Source organism: Oryzias latipes, chromosome 8 (genome assembly GCF_002234675.1).
Source record: "Oryzias latipes chromosome 8, ASM223467v1".
Taxonomy (NCBI): Eukaryota; Metazoa; Chordata; class Actinopteri; order Beloniformes; family Adrianichthyidae; genus Oryzias; species Oryzias latipes.
This window is the reverse complement of record NC_019866.2, coordinates 18179835-18197729: the sequence shown is the minus strand read 5'-3', so window position 1 is coordinate 18197729 and position 17895 is coordinate 18179835. Positions and strand designations below refer to the sequence as shown.

Genomic DNA, 17895 nt, shown 5'->3' with positions numbered 1-17895 from the left:
TCTGTTTGTAGCCAGGAATTTTGTCCTTTGGATGAACCAGTTTTTGTCTGAAAGTATTAACTGGTTTGAGATTAACTGGGATGTTATGTTGTCTGAAAATCCTTTTTAGTTTTTCAGACAGGCCTTTGTGTCTTCCCTGGTGAACATGATGTTCTTGTTGACAGCGTTGATATGATCCGTGAAAGCCTCCATTTTCTGGATTTTGATCTTGACCCAAGTGTCGTACACAAATCTGAAGCAGTGGCTTTGTAGTAGTACCTGGGAACGAGTCCAGGGCTTTTCTCTCGACATCTTCCATGTACAAGTTGGCCACAATGGGCGAGATTGGAGACCCCATAGCACAGCCGTGCTTCTGCCTGTAGAAGTTTCCCCTGAATTGGAAGTATGTGGAATTGAGAAAGCCTCTTGGATAAGAGGTGAAACGTCTTCTAACTTTAAAAACTAAGTCCAGATGGCAGCCCCTAAACCTACTACTATGATTCCTAATGTTATCAATTCTTGGTGATTAGCTGTCTTTAGATCATTAACTGTATTTTCTTTGGTAGTTCTAAGATTGGAATGCTGTTTTCTTTGTTCGCCAAGCATACCGCCCCTTGTTATGTCCAAATAATAAATATGTCCAAATGTGCTTTAGCATACCTCAAGCGACTCTGTTTGTGGCATGTGTGTAGAGAAGACTTCTTCCGCATTACTCTTCCATACAGCATCTACTTGTGCAAAGTGCGCTGAATGGTTGAACGATGCACAGCGACACCATCTGCAGCCAGATCACATTGTAGGTCTTTGGAGCTGGACTGTGGGTTGAGTTTGATTGTTCTCACCATCCTTCGCCTCTACCTATCTGAGGTTTTTCTGGGCCGGCCACTCCGGGCCTTTGCTTGAACTGTGCCTGTGGTCTTCTATTTTCTCCCTATATTCCTCACAGTGGAAATTGTCAGCTGAAATCTCTTAGCAATCTGTTTGTATCCTTCACCTAAACTATGATGTTGAACAATCTTTGTTTTCAGGTCATCTGACAGCTGTTTTGAGGTTCCCATATTGACATTCTTCAGAGAAGATGCAAAGAGGAGAAAACTTGATCTTGGCCACCTTAAATACCTCTTCTCGTGATTGGCTTCACATTTGTATGTAGGTCAGGGTCAATGAGGTTATAATACAAATTTTGTGTTCCAATAATTATTGCCAAAGGTAGTCAAATCAATAAAACACCAGGGGGGCCCACATTTACGCACCAGCCTATTTTTGTTTAAGTAATTATTGCACAGTTTCTTTAAATCCAAGAAACTTCATTTCACTTCTCAAATATCACTGTGTTCATCTGCTAAATGATATATTTAACAGAAATTGATAATCCAAACAACAAATTATTTACGAAGAAATTATCAAGGGTGCCCAAACTTTCTCATACCACTCCATATAAATATCACAGACAACTATTTACACCTAGTGGGTATATACATACATAAATACATCCATACAGTATATAGCATTAGTTCATAAATAGACCATTTATTGACAACATGCCTGATGGTGCGGAAAATAGGGTATAATATTGAGTAATTCGTTCATTCATCTTCTTCCATTTTGTCCCTTTCGGGGTCATGGGGCTGCTGGAGTCTATCCCGGCCACTGGTGGGCAAAGGCAGGGTAAACTCTGGACAGGTCGCCAGTCTGTCACAGGGCCACAATCACACATCCATTCACTCTCACATTCAAACCTATGGACAATTTAGAGTTGCCAATTGACCTATGAAGCATGTTTTTGGACGGTGGTAGGAAGCCGGAGACCCCGGAGAAAACCCACGCACGCATGGGGAGAACATGCAAATTTCACACAAAAAGGTCCCCCGTTGATGCACTGTTTCAGGTCCGCAGCCAGGACTTGAACCGGGGGCCTTTTTGCTGTGAAGCAAGAGCGCTAACCACTGTGCCACCATGCAGCCATATTGAGTAATGTCAATTTAATTTTCATTTAGCTTTATTTTTTAAAAGTTTCCCTATGTCACCAGTATATATTTCACCTCATCAGAAAGTCTTATACATTTTCATTTTCCTCTGTATTTTATTCTTGCTCTACGTCTATCATTGATGGGAAGTTTAAGTCTGATAAGTGGTTGCCTCTGTGAACAGGTGTCTCCTATAAAGCTAATGAGCAGGGATTAAAAGCTCTCCAATTAAACTTGGATTGTCATATTAAAAACACCTGGGGGTCAGAAATCTTCTTGCGTAGCTCATCAAAATATAAAATGTATTCACAATTTTTAACCTAGCTTTTTCCTTTTTATGTGTGGTCTGTCTGTGACACTGTTGAAATATTTCCACCAATAAAACTATGGGGTGATCCATTCACCATCAGGGGCTAAACATACAAAGACTTTGGAGGTGATTTTGTGTAATTTTTTTTAAACGATCGCCCCAGCCTAATGAATTGTCATTATGTTGTCATCTGCCTTTTTAGTGCTTAATTCTCAAATTTCATGGAAAAGCGTCAGTGGGCAGATCAGTGTTAAGGGCCTCCTTTTCACAAAAGCACCACCTAAACTGTCATTTCTGAAAGGAATTGCCATTTAAATAAAATAAAAAATGAATAATAATAACATTCTTATGTATGTTATACACTAACTTACAACATGTTTTGAAAAGTAGTCTCAAGACTTTTGAATCTTGCTTTTAGAAAATATCTTTGTTTGGGCATGTCATGATTAATTGACTTAATTTATATTCCTATAATCCAACCAGATTGATCTGTCTAAGGCAGTGGTTCTAAAACTTTTTGTCTTGTTCCCCCCTTTGAAAGAGGAAAAATGTTTCCCACCCCCCGCATCGCAAAAAAACGGTGACTAAATATGTTAAACATTAATAACAAATAAAAATCTTAAACATTCCTGCTGCTAGAGACTAGAAAAATTAAATAAAGGATCATTCACTTTGTAAGAACAATAACATTGAACCTGTGTGCAAAAAGAAATAAAAAGTTGTGTTATTGGCTGCAATGTGCCTGCTTTGTGCTGCACATCATTTCAAAAAAGGGTTGCAGGTTTGTTACTGCAACTCTCAAGTCATGCTCAATATTGAGCCTAACTCTAGTCTCTGTTTTCAAAGTTTTCAGTCGAAAATCCAATCTCACAAAATTAGGACATAGAATGGAAGCTGAATGCCCACAGCCATCTGCCCCATAAGTGGATGCTTCCTCTCCACACCCAGCAGAATTCAGGGAGTGTCTGTACGGTAAACTTCATCCCCAGGTTGAAGTCTGACGTGATTTCAAAGAACTGATCCTCCTCAGCAGAGCTTAAACCAGCAGCTGCTGCTCCGTTAAATGGATCTCTCAACCATTCGTATTGAGTACTGTTGTCTGGGAAATATTTGAGAAAGAATCCTTGCCAGGGAAGACACGTACAAAGTTAGAATTAGGTTAATATAAGTGACGTGAGTCCTGCGGATTTGCAGTGCTGAAGCGCGGTTTGTTCATGTTCTGCCACGAAAAAAATTCTGATGTCCAAACATTAGTCCCCCCTCCTCCCCTCCCAGCCTTCTCCCACGGGGAGACTCGCACCCCCCCGAGATGCCTCCACGCGCCTCTCTCCCCCCGAGAGAGGCGTGCCCCACATTTTGAGAACCACTGGTCTAAGGTGAGTTGTTAACTAAATTGACCAATACAATTATAAAATTGTTTTAAAAGTACATAAATATTATTATTATAATCAATATTGGAAAATACCATTTGGATTGAGGCGAAGTAGTTTTTTTTTACTATAACGTAAAATGAAAAAATGCGCTCACAATGGAAAACACACGAAATGACATTAACACATGATCAAACCATCATTACAGTCCAATGTGTGGAAACACTGCATTTTGCAAAGACGTGACTATAAAGTGTGGTAGAATGTTCTAATAATGTTCCGTTTGTATTATTTTGATGTGAAATAACAACAGTGCTGATGAACCTGATGAGACTAAAATGTTAATGGCTTTGACATTAATTTTTGTTTACTCTTTTGTTTGTAGACATATTTCATTTACACTTAATTATATTGCACGAAATACAAGGCATCTGGAAAACCTCACCTCAACTCACTACTCGGGTATTTATCTCTGAGTCAAACTGGTTGAATTTTTGGCTAAAAATGTCCTGGATCGGCTTTAGGTCAGTGAATTGGATCGTACAAAATGTATCAATTTCAACAATGAATCGGATTGGAGGCCACAAATTATGATATGGCCACTGCCCTAATATTTACACTTTGTTTTGCTGCGATGGACTGGCAAATGTCCAGGGTGTGACTGGGAAATTAGAAGACCACACACTTTGTTTGCATGATGTTTTATGCAGGATAATGGATTTAGGAGATCATTTATATCAGCTTTTAGGTGTTCTACAGGTTCTTGTTGCTTTTAACTTTCGTTTGATCATTATTTGTACTTTCATGTATTCTCTTACTTTTAGATTTCGTTTTAACTTCATTGTTTCTTTTAGGGAATCCTCCACACCAGTGACTAAGTCTTTTTGGTGGTCAGGGTCATTGCAGGATCTGGCTGTTTGCTTGTATTATGCTTGTGGTTATGCTTGTGGTGACGTCTTTTGTGATCATAAGTTGGGGTCTCATTGATAAGGACAGATCTCTGTATCATTTCCTTACTTCAGCATCAAGCCAGATTTCTACTCTAATACATTAATACATATATTTAGTATTATGGGATTTTGTCAAGGACTTTGGGTTACTAACCTTTGAAAAGGGGTTTACAAAGCTTGCTTAGATTTTGATTTGAACAAATCTGAGGTAAAAATGAAGGGGGGAAAAAAACTCCTTACTTTTTTTTAAAGGCAAACACAATAAAATAAAAGCTTAGGAAAAACCTACAGAAAAACGATTTACTCATCAAAGACATACAAAACAGACGGATGTGATCTCTGTGTAGCAAGCTTTGACATGAGTATTGGACATCTGTTAGTTTAAAGTTGAGAACCAGCAGCTGCTCGGCCTCGGTGACGAGAGGCCATGTTTGGCTCAGGATCTAGCTCAATAATTCACCAGTTTTGGAGTCTGACAGAGAGTAGCTGCACTGCAGAGACTAATGTGCTCACACACACAAGCACATCCAACAGATTGGTTGTTATTAATTCATTAAAGTGAATAAGTAGCTTACATGACCGCAAAAACCTTCTTCCACACAGATTCAGAGAAGTGATAGTACAAAATGCATACCAAGCTTTACATGACATGTTGAGTGTGAGTGTGTTTCTGAAAAATTTAGCGGCAAACAGCTCATTTCTACTGCTGTCCAGATATTTTTGCAGTCATGCAGCTACAGCTAAATCCTTTACTTTACTGGTACATTCACTCCAGGCATGTGATGCATGCTCAAGAATGCGGTAAATGGGCATTCTTTTATTTATTTATTTTTAATTATTTATTTATTTATTTGTTCCTTTCATGAAAATTAATGTTTAAATGTTTACATGTTTGTCTGACATATTGAACATTTTCATGATTGGAAGGGAGCAGAATTGAAGAACACAATTCTTATAATTATCTGCTCCCTTTTAAACATTACATTTACATTTCTCACACCATCACCTGTGCTCAGATTTCACAATGTACAGTTCCACTACACAGTAAATACATTCCATTCATTTAATACATACATTCCAAAAATTGCATTCAACAGTCAAGTTTGTACAAACTAATTTGTTTAGCTTTATACATGCGTTTAAATTTAATAATATTTTGACAACTTTTTAACTGATTCTCCTGGGAATTCCACATTTTTACCCCTGCTATAGACAAACACTTTTGCTTTAATGTTGTTCGAGCAATCTGTTGTTTGAAATCATATTTTCTCCTATGATTTTCATCTCCTGTGGTAAAAATAAAAAGCTTTTGTAGGTCTTCTGGTAAATCTCTGTTTCTGGCTTTAAACATAACTAATAAGGTCTGCAATTCTTAAATGTACTTTTAGCATATGGTGTTCATACTGGACTGTTGTTACTCAATATTGGCGCATTTGCTTGCAGTTTGAAAAGGCTTGGAGACGCCTTGATTGAGACGGTCTGATTGCTCTGGGTGTGGGGTCAAGCTCTGAGCCTGGGGAGGGTGTCTAGCCTAGCTCCTCCCTGCCTCTGTGGACTGAGATACAGGGTTAGGGGTACAGGGTTTGGGAATGGGGTTCTGACGGGCCATCTTCCTTCTCTAGACCTAAATCAAATTAAACTTTATTTATAAAACTCGCTTCTCATGCATTTTGCGCAGCACGAAACGCTTTAAGCCAAGGGGGTGGCGACTATTTTCCCGTGCGGTTGGGGGAGTCCATAATATCTGAGGGTGCACCATGTCCCCCTTGGTGTGGAGGGGTTTGCCAAATCTTTCCATCGTTGCACATTGCAACTGGAGCCCCATGAAGGAGAATTAAACAACCCTGATTATAAAAGCAAACTATGTTCATCACAAGAGGCAATCTGTGTGTTCATTTGGTGGACGGGACAAAAAAAAGGCTTGGTGCAAAATGTCGAAGCGAAGCAAATCTTGTGAATCTTGTAAATTTTGCTCCAGACTTTTTCTAAGGGTTAACTAAACTGTATTATTAACTGTTTTCTGTAGATAATTACTAATAAAACTCTCAAACAATCAACAAATACATAAACAAATTAATTTTCATTGTTGAATTGAAACTGTGGTTCGTAAAAGAACAGGGGCTGTTCATTGGATTACAGTAAATGTTTACTTATGCCGGAACTATAACAAGTATAACAAATTAATCAGTATTGGAAAATATCCTTTTAATAGAGAAACGGTAGGTTTATTTAACTATAACATAAAAATGACCAAATGTCATCACAGCAGACAACACACATGTGATGGCAGCAAAAAATGATGAAGCCATCATTACAGAACAGTGTGTGGACGCGACAGAATTTGCTGATAACATGAGGGGAGATAGGGAGTTCAATCACATTATGTAGCGATGATAAGACACTAAAAACCACAGAGACGCTAAAATGATGAGATAAAGTGCTGCCTGGTTCACAGTTTTAGTGGCATCAGCAGCATTTGGCAGCAGTTTTTACCCGCAGCTAATATATGTATGGTAAAGCAGCAAAGACCGGCCACACAGCTGGTCTCCTTCGAGATGGTACTGCATACCGCCCCCGGATCCTATACCAGTACACAATACCAGACCAGAGACGTACCAGCTCACTTTCAGCCCTGCACATACCTGGGAAAAAATAAAAGTAACTCATTAATGTGGTCTCCAGTCTAAATCAGATCAGATCTATGTAAGAGTAGGCTACAATCAGAATGCATTGTGCATCGTAACCTCCATCCACTCCCATGTAAAATAGAGGAGGGAGGGGGTGTCAAGTTTCTTGCCCTAAATGTTTACCTGCTTGCATCCATAAAGCCCGGTCAATGTCAAGCCCCCAACAGCCATGTACCCCATACCATTGGTCAGTTTGTTAGCTCCGCACACAACACTGTAAGAGAGCACTAACATTAAACTTTCATATTGAGGTGGAGGCTGCAAAATATCCTCTTAGGGGCTGCAAATGGCCCCCAGTCTGCCCAGTTTGAAACCCCTGGTCTAAACCTACATTCACCCCGCCCTTGGCAACGCGCATTCAAGCGGCCGTTTCCAATGAAAAGTTATTGTAAATGCACGTCACATGACAGACATGTGCTAGTAACATGACATTGATGAAAAAGCTTAGCTCATCCTGATGTGGTTTATCTGAATAAATTGACTATTTGTTAGACTGTTGGTTTTTGAACTGTATAAAAACAATATGTGGCTTGAAGTAGTTACCCTCATTGAAAAAGGGTAACACATTTTCAAAAGTCTGCATCATGCGTTTTTGGGTCACAGCCTACCGCCACAAATCGGACTTAACCCAAATTTCAACCAGACAAAAGGAAAAACTGGAGAAAATTTCCGTCTGACTTTTTCACCATAACTTCAATGTGCCAGGTTCTGCTACCCCTCACATTCCAATTTAAAGGGTTGATCCTTTTGTTTAGATTCTTTCCCCATTAAAGATTCATTCATGCAAATAAGCTGAATGTTTGAGATCCTGAGTTGTTGCATAACTGCAGCTTCTTAGCTCCCCTAATTCCTGCTGGTGGAGGAAGCTCATGATGATTACGCAACATACCGCACAAGGCAGAGGTTTAAAACAAAAACAGAAAACATCAGTATGATGAGTTAGTGAGTTTTTACATTTGCAGTGCAGTGCAGTAGCCGCTAAGAGTAAGCCAATGATCTGAAGCTAAGAAGGGATAGCCGGAGGTTTGCTTTCTGTCTTCCTGAAAGAGGAGTCACAGGCAGAAAGAAAAAGGAAGCAGAGAATGAGTCATGGCGACTAGCGAGACTCCAGCAAAGCATCAGAGCCAAAGCGGTTCTTTGTAGATAAGGGAAAATAAATAAAGGCGTAAAGAGATTCCTTAACACTGTTTGATACACTGTTACATAACCTACATGACTCACTATTGGAATAAAAATCCCTCAACGCAGGAAATTGGCATATAAAGTGTCTCCAAAAGCGTGTTTATATTTAGCAGATCCCTATTTTTATTTTCATTTTATCATTTTTAATTGTTTTTTTGAACTAACCAACTTTGGAGGAAGGAAGATGATTAACCAAGAATTAAAAAATCAAAAATACTCAACTCTGTGGGAACAACATGCATCCAATCAGAATGTTCTGGATTCAAAAATAGATTATTTCTTCCTTTATTTTTCTCCAGACAAGGATAATTCAAAGTGAAGGTCTCTTTAAATAACACATTTTATTCCTGTAAAGCAGAACCCTTTATTTATTGTACCTTTTTGGTTTTGAGGGGAACTACTTTACGGATGAAAGTAAACCAACCTCTCATTTGCTTTTTTAACAGATTTTATAGCTATTTTTCTTTTGCTAAATATGGGGTTAAAAAAAAAAGTCCCACTATCTGTCACACACCTAGGTGTGTGCAAAATTTGTTCTCCACATTTAATCCATCCCCTTGGGCAGCAGCGAGCTGCAGACACAGCCACACTTAGTGGATTATCCCCCTAAATGGTGTCAAACAGCAAGGCGTTAGGTCCCATTTTTAAAGTCTTTTGTATGATTCGGCCTGGATTTGAACTGACAACCTTCCAGTCACAAGGTGGACACTCTACTACAAGGTCACTGAGCTGGTTAGGAATGGATGGCCCTTTAGTTCATATGTGAGTTAAGGCAGGTGAGTGAATCAGTTTGGTAATATAGCCTATTGTATTTTGTTCAAGTCTGACAAATGTCCTACATTCTTTTTTGCAGCAACTTTTTTGCAAGTTTGGTTTACAACAGATTTGAGACGGGTTAGAGACAAACTTGAGACTTCATAGATACTAAGGGATACTAAAGAATTTTTTTAGCTGGTGTTTAAATGTTTGTGATATGAAAGCAAGATGTTGCTAATCACGCAGCAAATGCTTAAGGGCTTTTGGAAGCTCAAACAAACTCTGCAATTTGTTGTTGCAGCTCAGGTTGGAATCATCTTTAAAGCACAGATTTCTAGCTTTTTACATTCTTTCTTTACTACTACCTCCATTGATTTTTCTGTTATAATCATTCATTCTCATGACAACACACTGTCCTCACCTCTCACAACAACGAGCCTTGCAAATCACTCACTGTCCAGTGTGTAGATGTATAGTACTGGACTGCATTATGTAGAGTGCCAGGCAGTAAAGCTCAGTGCTTTCAGTGTGTAAGCAAAAGGCAGAAAATAACTGCTTTATCCCGTGCTGAGCTCTTGTTTACTCTGCAAATACAGTGTGGGAGAAGGGAAGAAAAAGGAGGGAGTGATGACAGAGAGGATTTCCTGCTCAAATCAATGTTTCTAAATTACACTATTTAGCTAACACAACCAAAACGGACATGTGAGAGTGTAAACAAAAGCACTGAATAATTTGAAAATCGAAGATAAAAGTGATTTTATTTTTGTAATTAAACATGCTTGTCCAACTTCTTATTGCCAAAAAGTCACAAAACACAGATGCAAAACAGCAGCCATAATCCTGCTTTCCATTTGATTAATTGTCATTGTGTGCACTGAATGTATCTATTGGTATTTAATTCTACTTCATTTTAATCTAGTAAAACCTGCATTACTTATTCATCAAAGTCAAATGTGCAAAATTGATTGAACGAACTTTTTTGCCCCTTTAACACAGGCAAACTGATGATTATTGAATTAAACACATATTGCTTTAGCACAAGCTTTTAAGTTAGCAGATGACTTTATGCATGCATTTTTGAGAATCTTAAAATCTGTTAAAGTAAAGTTTAACGTGATAAAATCTTTGGATGTTTCATGAAATCGAACAACCAAGTGTGATAATATTTAGAAAAACAACAGAGAATTTTAAAAAATGTATTCAAGCAAAAATACTTTTGAATCATCTTCAAACCAAACAACTTCTGCACAAAAAGAAAGAAATTGAAACCATTGTCAGCATGTTTTTACAGGCCAAATGAACAAAAATACCACATGCTAAAGTGGTTTTCTATTGTATGTGTCATCAAAAAATTGTGGAGTATCCCGTTTAAGCTCAGTTTTTCCTGCACTGCAGATGTTGCCTCTGAGGTTCAATCAACTAAGATGCATTTTACTTTTAAATATGAAATCAAAGACCAGACATTAGCTGCTGGCAATTGTGCAGTCCCAATGGAACACTTCTACATTACTATTTCTGGGTTCCCAAACTGTCTGATTTTAGAAACTAAAAAAATGTGGAAAAAACATTCAAAAAATATGAACTGCTTACAGAAGATATAAATTTTGTTTTAAAACGTAAACATTTAAATGCAGATAATCATTAACAATCCATATACTCTAAAAGAATACTGACAAAATGCAATGATGTTATAAAACAAAAAATAGGGCAATGTTGACAGAAAGCCTTGCCATAAACAAAATCTGTTATTTCGGTAGCCCTCTTTGCAAAAAAAAAAAAAAAAAAAAAAAAACAACCTTATCTATCAATTTCTTTTTTCTTTTTTTTTTAACTTGTCCTGTCTAACAGCTGGGCAAACAGATGAGAGCTGAAGGCATCTTGTGTTGGAAATATTTTACTTTAACAACGTAAAATATCAATTTCTAAAACCTGCTAGATCCCTTTCAAGCTCAAGGGGCTGCTGAACTGCTTTGCCAGTCCATTGCAGAGACACAACCAAACACATTCACAACTCGGGACAATTCCAAATCCTCAATTATCCTGTGAAGCATGTTTTTATAGTGTGGGGGAAACTGGAGTGTCTGGAGAATATTCATACATGTATGAGGAGTACATGCAAGCTCCCCACAGAATTCTACCCAGAAAAGACCCAGCTGGAATTTGAACCAAGGACTTTCTTGCTGTGAGGAAAGTGTGTTAACCACTACCCCATGCAGCCCAGCAAAACTATCTGAAATACTAAATGTATTCAAAGGATACAGAAGCAAGAATATCTATAAAAAGGAAAGGAAAGTTAACTGAAGGATTTTTACATTTTATATTTTATATTTAGTGATTAAAAATGTGTTTGATTTACATGGTAAATGATTTGTACAATCCACAAAGGGCTGATTAACTAAGAAGCCAAGCACAAAGTGCTATGCGTGGAATGTACACCGGTAGGTTATATTAAAAGGATTTCAAGATGATCGACCCGGAATAATATCCAAACAGCATTCCATTAGAATTTACCATGATATAATTTACACACACACAACTGTCTTGGTTTTACAAGAGTAAGTCCACTAAATGTTTTTAAATGTAAAAAACAAGTTTTTCAAGTTATTTAACAGATTTCTTTGGACAAACAGAGAACAAAAAAAGGGTAGAAAATGCAACTACCTTCACAGGTGGAGTCAAATAAGCAAATTATTACCTCATTGCCAAACTATGAAAAAAAGGGCAACTTATAGTCCGGAAAATACGGTATATATGACATTCGCCACTTTGGGGGGTGTCTGACTCCACAAATACCAAAATCCAGTGCCCTGGAAATGTCCCAAAAGTCTCTGTAAAAAACTAGTTTGAATTGATGCTCACTAGATGTACAGTATAGAGCACAATGCATTGCATTTGAAAAAAAATGTGTTTAAGAAAAATGTTTTTACAGTCAGTTTTTAAACATTTTGGCTCACTGTTCAAAGTTCCCTTTGCACTACAGCTGTTCTTTCTTCTCATTCTTTTTTTGGCTGCAGTTAGACAAAATAGTCAGAATTTGTATAGCAAATAGTACTACTCCTCAGCAACATTCTTTAATCGAGATGGTGATAAAGACACACTCAAATGAAAATGATCTTTTTGGTATCTTTAACATGTTCTTGAAGCATTTTTTTTTTTCAAAAGATGGAGGAACTTTTTAAGGAAAATTAAGCTTAAAACTGCATTTCAGAGTATTTCTTTGTTCAAACTGTGGGTTAACAGCAGCAGATGAAAAAAGATTGTATTTATGGGATAGAAAATAAACTCGGGGCTCCTTGGTTCACTCCATTCCGATGCATCCACTTGTAGACAACTAGATCAATGCACGTCTTTGTTTTCCTTGTCTGAGCTAGCATCTGGCTCAAAACTGTACAGTTAATTAGCTCCACTGTTGCTCTCCATTTATGTTGCACCGATAATGTTAGGTTGAGTGGGAGAGGCTGTTAGCTAGGGGGAGAACGTGCACAGAGAGCTCTCAGCAACAGGGAAGGGAAAGGGGAGGCAGGGTTGCTCCATGCCAATTATCCCGCCCACAACTCAGAGGAAAAAGTTTATACACCCCTGAGTTAAAACAACAGGTTGCATTTTTCAGTGCGCTTAATGCATAAAACAACACAGTGCTGTCCTCCCTTCATCTCTGCCACTCCCACCTCAGTGCATCTTTTTTTCCTCGTCTTCCTTTTTCCTCGTCTTCCTCCTTGCAGCTCTGAGTCTGTGCCTGTGTGACAGCAGTCATGTCAGAGGAAGGCTGGCTGAAGCCCTTGCAGCAGTCAGCCTCTTTGATGCTGAGCCCTGCCGAATTAGGCCATCACCCAGCGGTGCTCTGCTGTCTGCCTGCCTGCCTGCCTGCACCCACTCGCAGTAGTCTCTGACACACAAACAAGGTGCACACATGCAAGGCAAACAAATGCAAGCTGTCAAGAAGGCACAGACATGGAAAACAAACTTTGCATATTGCCGTCCGAGCAGGAGTTTTAGATACTGAGCCGCTGACGAAGCTTCAGATAGTGTGCACTCAAAACACGTCTGCAAACGCCTTAGTGCTGTTACAGCTTCAGCTCACCACAACATGGACTAATGCACTGTTTTTTTCTCTTGTCTCCTAAATAAACATAAATGTAAATTTTTACGAGTGTTTCTCCTCCGAGGCGTCTATACAATGGTACATCAAAAACATCCGCACACTGATGAACAAACATGCCGGGAAAATGTAGGCCATTCGCAGGAAATTTATTCAAGAATGCAGAACACGGACAGGAATTTATTGCTTTTTAATCTTCCTACCACACACTCACAACAACACAGAAAACATGAAAACCAGACTGGTGAACGGGCCTTATGTAGCGAGGAAGATTTCTCAAAACAGAAATGTTTGTGTGCTCAGAAAGGGGAGTTTTCACAAAATAGTTGAGGGTTTAATTTCATTCTCTGTCATGGGAGTCGCAATAGACAAATTTCCATTGCCTATGAAATTGCGAAAATTGGATTTGTGATAGTACATTTGCTTAATAAAAACATGCAAATTTTGAAAAAAACTTGCATTTATCCAAATAAAGGTGGTTTTTCAGGTGTATTGAAATTAACATATTTAGAAAAACTGCAATGGAAAAACTTCTTCAAATTAAATCAGTTACGTGACTAACAACTGTTCACAAGTAGCCAGTTTGCATCCATTTTCTTAACCTACTGGGGCCGCTGGGTTGCTGTAGACTGTGCGGGCTACTTTTGGCCGAAGGAGGGATACACCCTGGACAGGTCGCCAGCCTGTCGCAGGGCCCATGGCGCTGGAGCGATCACACACACTGTCAGAAAAAATGTGCAAAATTTGTACCTTTAGAGGTACAATGGCTTGTCACTGGGGCAGTACCCTCAAGGGTACAAATGTTGTACCCTTTTATATAGGTGCGCATCTGTACCCTTTCAGTATGTACCTTTCAAAGGCAAATATGTACCTCTGTGGACTAAATTGTACCTTATAGTGCTATGGTACCATAATGTACCTTTAAAAAAGGTACAAATTTGTTCTTTTAAGGGTACTGCCCCAGTGACAAGCCTTTTGTACCCTTTGATGGCAAATTTGTACCAGATACAGCACATTAAAAGACCAGTATACTGTTTATCACATTTATTAAACATTCAAAACAATTACAATTCTGACATTTCACAGTGTGTACAGTGTCACAACAGGATGCATATATTTACAATTATTAGCAATTTTACAATAATGAAAAATCTATATTTTTCCTTCAGTTCACATTGCATTCATTGTAACTATAACCTTAACGTTTGATCAATTGTAAACAGCACATAGCACTTCAGTTACCATTTTTAAACCATGAAATAAATCTTGTGACATCAACAAAAGAAGCACTAGACCTCATTTTAAGTACATCTTTCTACTGCATTCTACATTTTCTAAAAATAGATAGTAAAAAAGAAAACTTATAACCAAGTTTAAATGCATAATTTAAATAGTAAAATGCATAAATGTGATAAGATAATATTGATACGAATTCTAAAAAGAAGAACTATAAAACAAAGATTACCAAGGATTACGTTTTATGTCAATACCTAGTAGATCCTCTGCAAGCATCTCTTCTCTTGCTTCTTTGGAGACTTTGGCTAATGGAGCTTTTCTTTGAACAAGCTCAAGCACCTTTGGCACAATACTGGTAAACGCCGTCCTTGAAGCGCTGGCTTAACCTGACAGGTGATGGATGCATTCGGTCAACTTCATCATAAAACTGAAAATTAAAAAAAATTAGAAAATTAATAATTCACTTTAACTAAAACAAACAAAAGACATAAAACATTCTAATATTCTTTGTTGCCATTTCCCTTTAGTGATCTCATTGTATAAATATTACTTGGCTTGAATGACTATATATCTATATATGGGTTTAGAAAATTACAATGTTTTTACAATTGAGTTAAAGCTGTTAATGATCATTTTAGCAGATGTCTCAGCTTATATTGACATTCAAAATGTATTTTAAGCTGAGAACTGATTTAAAATGTCACTGACCCCTGAGGTTGTCTTCAAGAAAGGGTACTTCTTTAGTATATCCTCTCGCACTTTGCTGTACAGGATATGCAGGACATTCACATGACCTTCAACGGATGATGCATCCTCACCAATGACAGCAACCACCTATTGGATCAAATTTAAAAGTCCATATTAATAATTAAAAATACAACTGCAAGCACTGATACTGGGGTTAAAGCACTTTGAGATGATGTTTAAAGACAGTTTGTGCAGAGTGGTTTGGAGTTGATCAGAAATTAACTTCTGAGTTGTAGGCGGGGCTATTGACACAGTAGTTACCCTCTGCTGATGTCCGATCATCCCTTTGTTTACGCCCTTTCCTGCTAGCTTACAGTCCTTCCAACCTAAAACTAACAGTGGTGAAACCAAAATGGTGAGCAATACTGAAGCTTTCTGGCCATAGTTTAGATCAAGCTCAGACAAGTATGATGAAGATGTTAATGGATCTGTTTGTCTGCAAGTGGACGCATCAGAATAGAACAGAGCAGAGGGACTCGGACCCACTTCATTTCATGTGGTGCGTCACAATAGAGACCTTCCTCAAACTGCATTTATTTTGTCTGTTCCTGATTCATCCCATTTTGAGTAAATACTCAGATGTGCAGTTTCAAACGTGTTCTTTTAAACGTGCCCATCATGAGAAAAATACTGCGACATGTTAAAAATGGGGGACCCACTCCAATGAAAGTTATTTTTTAAAATGTAGCATTTTTATGATGACATATTGTTATAAGATTTAAGAATAAAACTGTGTTTCTGAATATTTATTTTCTCAAATTGGGATGAATCAGGAGCAGATGAAAAGATGCAATTTGAGAAAGCTTGTAGTTGTTACGTACAAACTACATTTGGCAGGCCACAAGCTCCCTGCTCCGCTTGTCTTCATTCTCCTCGTCTGAGTTGGCATCTGGCTCACATCTATGAGGCTGGATAGCTCCAATATTGCACGCCAATTCTGTTGCTTGGGGGTTGTGAGGGACTGTAAGGTAACGGGAGCGTAAACAATGGCATGATGGGAAATTAAGGCCGGTTAACTTTGCAAAACAGTCCTGTCAAGAACTTGAAGGTGAATTCCAATTGAACTGCAGAAACCATGTCCCAGAAAACATTTTTTCCCCCTCAAAAATTGCATAATCAATGTCTGTCTTTGTATAATAATAATAATGGATTGGATTTATCTGCGCTTTTCAAGACACTCAAAGCGCGTACACTGTGTCCATTATTCATTCACTCCTCATTCATACTTGGTGATGGTAGCTACTGATGTAGCCACAGCTGCCCTGGGGCAGACTGACAGAGGCGTGGCTGCCATTTCGCGCCTACGGCCCCTCTGACCATCACCGGGATCATTCATGCACATTCACACACCAGTGGAGCCACACTGGAGGCAAGGAGGGTGAAGTGCCTTGCCCAAGGACACAACGACATTTTTTTGGCGGGGATCGAACCGCCAACCCTTCGGTCATTGGACGACCCGCTCAACCACCTGAGCCACTGTCGCCCGTTTAGTCAATATCTTGTTAATTATGCAGAGCTTTGTTGAGGGAAATACAGAAGAATTATATGTTTGTATGATGAGGACAGTATTCCAGAAGGTATTCAATGTGTTGTGACTTACTCGGTGCAATCTGCCGTTTCCCTAGAAAACTTTAAACTAGTTTGGATGATCTTCCTTACTGCACTGTTTGACAACTAAACTGAATTGGAAAGACAGCCTGACTTTGAATGCTTGAAATGACTTTGTGAAAAGATTATTTACTTACTTTGGCAAGAGAGGTGGTTCAACTCTTCGTCTTGTTGTATGACTGTGTTGTAATATTATGGTGTCATCTGAGTCCACTTCAGTATCTCCACTTGAACTGGTATTGCAGCTCTTTGCAGGACAACTCGGCTGATCTGTCAAAGTATTAAAGCTTTCAGTTACTGTAATATTTAAATTAGTATGATAGCAAAAACAAAAAAAAGTAAAAACAAAGATTTTTAAATACTGACCAACTTAACAGTTTAGCAGATTTATTATCTTGTCTAAGACAGCAATAGGATAAAAAACTCATACTTATTTGCCCGTGTTTTGTTCCCCACACTATCCTGTCAAATAAATCATTAACCCTCAGACTCCTATTGATGCCCTGCCGGTTTAGCTCGTGCGCCCTGCCGGTTTAGCTCGTGCTGGTCTGCGGCGCCTTCCGTCCGTGAAACCCGGGTTCGACTCCAGGCTGTTCCCTGTTCCCTTCTCTACCTCTGTGCCGGTCCCAAGCCCGGTTTGAGAAGGTTGCGTCAGGAAGGGCATCCGGCGTAAAACATTGCCAAGTTTCCCATGCGACTTGTTCGCTGTGGCGACCCCTGATGGGAAAAGCCGAAAGAGAAACAACTCCTATTGATGCAAATATACAATCAAAACTCTTCAGCTCAAAAATGTTCTTAATTTAGCATGTACTTGAAAGCAAAAACACAGATTATTTCCCTTGGAAATAAATTCAGGCATCAAAGGGGAATTTACCCAAAACCATTCAAAACAAAATAGATAAATTACAATTTAAAAGAAAAACCTCACCTTCTGGATTTGTATCTTCGGCCAGACAAATTTCCAACACACCAAGGTTTGGGTTTTTCAACAGGAGATCAAAAAT

At 38.6% G+C, this 17895-nt stretch overlaps 1 protein-coding gene and 1 long non-coding RNA gene across 2 annotated transcripts in view; one reads left to right on the top strand and one right to left on the bottom strand.

Moving 5' to 3' along the window:
* The window catches only part of shisa8 (shisa family member 8), a 130599-nt gene that overhangs the window by 81955 nt on the left and 30749 nt on the right, over window positions 1-17895 (top strand). The gene's annotated exons all lie outside the window — the stretch shown is intronic.
* On the bottom strand, window positions 14828-17871 carry LOC111947779. Its single transcript, XR_002873706.1, has 4 exons — window positions 17820-17871; window positions 17029-17161; window positions 15245-15370; window positions 14828-14963 (listed from the first exon to the last, which is right to left on the bottom strand). It is a non-coding gene; the product is annotated as an uncharacterized LOC111947779 (long non-coding RNA).